This window comes from Pteropus medius, unplaced genomic scaffold (genome assembly GCF_902729225.1).
Source record: "Pteropus medius unplaced genomic scaffold, Ma_sr-lr_union100, whole genome shotgun sequence".
Classification (NCBI taxonomy): Eukaryota; Metazoa; Chordata; class Mammalia; order Chiroptera; family Pteropodidae; genus Pteropus; species Pteropus medius.
Genome location: NW_024349803.1, coordinates 25,191,447 through 25,197,446, shown reverse-complemented (window position 1 = coordinate 25,197,446; position 6,000 = coordinate 25,191,447). Strand labels below are relative to the sequence as shown.

At 41.7% G+C, this 6,000-nt stretch overlaps 1 protein-coding gene across 1 annotated transcript in view; it reads left to right on the top strand.

Moving 5' to 3' along the window:
• The first annotated feature begins 2,312 nt into the window (after positions 1-2,312).
• CNTN6 (contactin 6) overlaps positions 2,313-6,000 on the top strand; it is a 213,563-nt gene continuing 209,875 nt past the window's right edge. Inside the window, exon 1 of the mRNA XM_039836823.1 lies at positions 2,313-2,551. The gene's annotated coding sequence lies outside the window, so the exon portion shown is untranslated. The remainder of the gene's footprint in view (positions 2,552-6,000) is intronic.

The following is a 6,000-nucleotide window of genomic DNA, read 5'->3' as shown; positions in this document are numbered from 1 at the left end:
TAAAAATATTGAGTTTTCTGGTCCATGAACATGGTATGTTTTTCTATTAATTCAGCGCTTATTTGATTTCTCTCAGCAATACTTTGTAGATTTTGGTATATGGACCTGATATTAGACCTTGGTACACCCCAGTTGTTAAAGATTAAGAAAATGGGAAGATATCAGCAAAAAGATTGGGGAAGGAGCAGCTGGTGGGAGAGAAGGAAAATCAAGAAGCCAAATAAAGGCAGTGTTTAAAGGAGAAGAAACTAACAAACTCTGTTAAATGCTTCCGATACATCAACCCAAATGAAGACAGGGAGCGTATCACTGGGTTTTTCAGTGGATAATTCGTGAAAATTTCGTGGAAGGTGAAACTCATGTGGAACAGTGGGGACAAAAGACCGATCCATTTAAGAATGAGAAAGGACAAATCGGAGATGAGTGTAGACAATTCTTTCAAGGTGTTTGCCATAAAAGAAAGCAAGACCATGAATCGGTGGCTTGAGGAGGTGTGACGGTAATTTCGGAGGCGAGCGAGGTGGCCGCGAATCCCTGTGCTGTGCTGTGCTGTGTAGAAGAGACGAGCTAATGCTCGAGGGCCCCGAGGCTGGCCCCGTCCCTGGAGCCCAGCGACAGGTGCAGGGCGGGTGCGGCTCCAGGCACAGCGCGCTGCTTCACCTGAGTGGCAAGTGAGAAGGCACAGGTTAGGCGACAGGTATGCGAGGGTCAGGTGTGTGCCTGGGTGCAGAGGGAGCGCGCCGGAAGTTCTCTCCTGAGCCCGACTCCCCTCCTGGTGAAACAGGAAGCAAAGCCGGCACCTGTCCTTGAATATGGGGCGGGAGTGTTGGAGATTTAAACAAAGGGGCGTCCTTTCCATCGAAATGAATTCCTCTTTGTAAAAACCCACTGCATTGCGATGATTTTTCTCCTACCTCCGCAGAAAAATCCATCATGTTGGTATTTTTATGACTAAATTATATCTTGATTTCAAAAGGGGGGAAGATAGATACCTTTAAGTTGAAAACATAGAAGCCTGATTAAGACAAACATTGCCCCTATGAGTTAATCTACCTCATGTTCCTCCTCATGAATGGGACGGAAGAACAGTACAGCCCGTTGTGAGTTCACCCCGGGTTCAGAAGCACCAACCCCCCCTCAATTAAATTCTCTTAGGATGATGATTACACCTCACGGAGCAGTGTGGTCCGCGACAGGCCTCTGCAGAAGAACGTGGTCACCCGAACCGCAGAATGCAGCCCGAGAAAACGTTTGGCTGATCAGATACAAGCAGACTGAGTCCCAGAGACACCTTTTGGCTTCTCTGCATTTGACTGTGGATTTCATTTTCCTGGTACCTGTTTGCTTTAAGAAGCTGAGCGCAAAATTTATGTTGATCACGCCCTGACAATGACTCCGAGCACTTTCCCTGCTCTCGTGTTGGGGCCCCATGTGCATGTGCTGGTGTCTTCGTGCGCGTGCAGGCGACTTTCTCATTTTTCAGCTGTCATTGGACAAGCATTTGGTCTCTTCAAAACCGATGACAAAACCCAAACATCTTAAAAAGTTGGGTCGGAGGCTGGTGTGAGCCGCAAACAGCATTTGTTATTCGTTTTCCCACGGAGCGGTTTCGCTCTCGGCCTCTGCAGTCGGTAAATATGTTCCTTGGCACTTGTCTGACTCCATGTTCTTGGACCGGTTTGAGTCCACGCTTTTGCTGCACTTACCTGCCGTTCAGAAGCCTCGTGCACCTATGTTAAAAATTTAATCGAGAAGGGATTTGGTGGCAGTGCCAAATTCTTTGATTTAATTTCCTCTTCCCTTCACCCTAACGAGTGGCGGGAGCTGCCGGCAGAAGGCTCATGTCTGAGCCCCATCCAAATCAGTGCACGCCCCGGACCGGCTTAATCCTCGCTTCAAATGACAATGCAGTGAAACCAGAGGAAGAAAAAAAGTGACTTCCTTCTCTGCTGGAAACCTGATAAGTAGTTAGTCTGACCCAGTTTTCAATAAGAGCTTTTCTGATGACCCAACAGAAGTGACTGTCTCCAGCCAGAGGAAGGGAGGGGGAGTTTAATCTGTCATCCACAGGGATGGCAGCTGCTCTCCGCTCTGCCTCCGTGATGCTGTGAAGGGTGGTGGAGACGGGGCTGGCTTTTTCCAGCGAGGAGAATTTCCTTCGGAGCATTGCAGGCAGGAGCTTTGGCCATGTGCTTCCAGAACTAATTGTCTGGCTTCCATCAGGAGGGCAGCAGGAGACGAGCGTGCTGCGTGCCTGAGACCAGAGACGAGCACGCGGTGCTCAGTGCATAAAGGCTGCGGTCCCACGGGAGGGAGCCCCATTATCTCCCAGCGGCAGAGACGCTCCGCTCGGCTCGCCCGGTCTGCCTGCACGCACGGCACGCCTGGCCCGGAGCTCGACACACAGTCCTGCAGAAACATCATCCGGATCCGGAGACATTTTCCTGGGAAGATCTGTAAGTAGAGAATCGTGCTGTCTGCTGCAGGGAGAGAGAGTTGCTGGCGAGCCTCGGCGATTCCTTCCTGCCCTGTCTGTGTGTTAGCATAACAGGTACGAGGTGGTGTTGGGGAGAAGACACTGTTTTCTTTACGCTCTGCTGCTGTGATGCTGATGCTTAAAATTCATTTCTCCCTGGGAGAGAAAATATATTGAATCTGCGTTCGGGGACGTTGGGATCAAACCAGGGAAAGAGAGACGACAGGTATATTTTTCAGTGTTTCGCTAGTCTTTGCTGCAGGAAAACTAAGGGGCAAGATGGGATGACGGTGCTAATTCTCGCAGTTTCTGGTGGCCTCACCCCCTTTCTGCGGTGGCAATGGGGAAATGCGATCGCTAACATTTTTTCATCCAAGAGTGGAAGGGTGGGGTTTGCAGTGTCCAGCGGGTGATTTTAAGGGATGGTTATCAGAAGTTTCTCCAGGGAGGGTACTGGCTGGGGCAACTGAGCAAGACTGGGGCTCACGTGACCTCACCAGATCTCACCCGGCGTGTTGCTGCTCATTTCTCTTCCAAATAAGAACGTCTGGAGTCTCCACTGCCAGCAGTTAAGCTTGTCCGTCGTAAGGCACCTGTGATACTTTATGAGAAGTTTCAGAACTTGATGACTTGGGAACAAAACTTTGAAGAGCTCTGCGATTAGCCGCCCATCACCCATTATGTTAATAGGGTGCTGTCAACATCGGGGGTTTGGGGAATTGCAATTCATAGTTCTTGCTTCTCCAGTTGAAAACTTCTTATGTTTAAATGATCAGCATCTTCACTATGTCCTTCGAGAAACACTCACAGGATTGGCTAAGTAGAAGTCACACAGAGAGCTAAATAGGGTCAGCAGGGGAATTACACAGAATCGGTTTGCAAAATGAGATATTCGCAATTTTATCTGCAGTCGCAATGCTTTTCAAAGATCTTTGTAAAAAAAAAAAAGGAGCCACATGCTGAATATGGAATTGCTTCTTTTGAGCAATTCTCATTTATCCGATGGGTTTGTTTATCATCTTTTTTGCATCGTGGTTGTTAAAGGTGCCACCAATCTGCATGCATTGTATTGTATAAGGAAGAAGACGTTCAAGCACACTCTGCCCTGTCCCTCCCCTGACACATGTGTACACTTGCACAGCCTTACAAAACAAACACACACTCAAAAATGCTGACGCCAATTGTATAACAGACAGAAATACAGAGTGATTTCATTTTCAGTGCTTCGGTGATTTCTTCATAGCAAGAATCATAGCTATGCAGTCCAAAGATTTCAAATATGATAAATCCACACATTTTTATACAAGCCTTTCTATTAGGTTGTATAAATGCATAACTTATCACATCTTAGCAAAAAAGCCCCGTCATTTATAAAGTGGTACATTGCATTTTTTCCTTTAAATATTTCTAGTGGCGTGCCAGAATAGTTTTTTTCTTTTTTAGAATTTTCCATGTACCTCTGCTTAGTGAGAACAAATTCACTTTGTCATTTAGAAAATTATTATGTATTTGGTCTAAGCTCAGACAGACAAGATCAATTATTTTGTGAAAAGAATGCGAAGTACATTGTTATTTACATACTTTTCTTGATAAATAAAAGTAACTGATAGTATAAAGTAAATTTACACCTTTTAAATTCATTTATTTATTCATTTTTCCTTTTTAATTCTTTTAGTGGAAGGAACAGGGTTATAAAATATTTGCTTATTTGTGTACCTGTATATTTATTTTTATATCACATTAATTAGAATGCAGTAGCGTAAGATAAACTCATTAAAAATAACTCAAGCTAAGCATATAAGTTCAAAAAAATTTCATCACCCATAAATACCAATCATGAAATTGAGAGACTATCATTGGAGATATACTGTCTAAATTCAAATAGTGTGTGTGAGAGAGAGAGAGAGAGAGAGAGAAAGAGAGAGAGAGAGTTAGTAAGAATTTTTACCATACATCTTTCTACTTCTTTTTTTACACATAGAAAGTATTTAGATAATATGATGATAGATAGATGTTCTTTTAAAACAATGCAAAAATACCCTACTCAAAGAAAGAATTGAACTGAATTTTAGATTTGGATTAAAGAGAGGAAAAAAGCTGACATAAAACCGAAGAATTTGCTAGCTTTCAGGTATTCATTTCTCTTTAAAGGAGATATTAGATTTAGAGAAATAACTCAATTAAGAAAATTATGAAAATACGAACAGTTCGAAGTCATTTTTAGGTTTTTAAATACTAGTCTCTTGTAAGACTCATTATGATAGTTAAATAGATTAGCGCATGTGCTTTGTGGTCCTTCGTACACGCACCACCTGAATTTTAATCATATTATCAGTTTTACATTATTGAGATCTATAGTATTTACATTCTGGCTTAATTCCTACAATCTTGGTTTAGACTTGCTTCAAATTTGAAAGGATTCAGTCCTTACCAACAGGCTTTTACTACTCAGTTCATCTGTCTATACTTTTCTTTTTGAATTATTTCTTGGGTTGTTGAATTTCACTTAGTCACCCTTCACTAAAGAAACAGCCATAGATTGCATTGTTTTTTGTGTGTTTACATAGACAGTTTCTTTCTTTTGCCTTATACGTGGAAGTTGAGTTAGCTTTCTCGAATCACTTATTTTTCCTTTCATGAATTTGTAAATATATGTGAACAATGCTGAGGACCCTTCCCGCACTGAATGCTGCTGGGCAGTGGTGTTTAGATGTGTCTGGAACTTCCATCCTTGCATATAACTTGCTTTTTTCTGATAGATGTCCACATGATTCTTCGTCATTTTTTTGTTTTGTTTTGTTTTGTTTTGTTTTGTTTTGTTTTGCTGGAATGTGTCATGGAGTTGGTCAGTTTTCATGAACTTTTCTTGAATACGGTATACCGCATTGATTCGAGATTCTTTTATTTCAAGTTTTCCCGTTACACTGTATATTTGATTTTTTTTAGGGGCTGGGGAGAACGTTGCTGTTTTGTTTTTCTTTTTCTTTCGGGATCACCAATTATGGCCATGTTGGATCTCATTTGTCTGTCTCCCATATCCTTCACATTATCCAAATTTATTTTTAATTTTGTACTCTTTAGCTCATTTTGCTTGATTTCCTGAAGCTGCTCTTTCATTTCCCTAATGGCGATTTCTAATTATGCGTGTTAGAATATTATTGCTTCTAATGTAGCTTTCATTTTTGTAATGTTTTTATTTTCCTCTTTGTTTTTTTATTGTCTTTTCTTTTTTCTTCAATATTTCTCTTAGCTATTGATTTTTTTAAAAATTACGCACAGAAAGCATATTTAATATTTAATGATATTTAAATATTTAATATTTAACATAAATATCAAATCTTTGTAAGAGTAATTGTCCCCAAACTGTGGCTGATTCTGCTTGAGATGTATGTTCTTTAACTGTATTTTTTTTTTCTTTCATCTTTTTCTTTCCAAATATGCAGACGTGATGGATAGGCAGAGCACGGTGGGTTCTTAGGGCACTGGAACAAATTCGTGAGATTCTGTAATGGCGGGTTCATGTT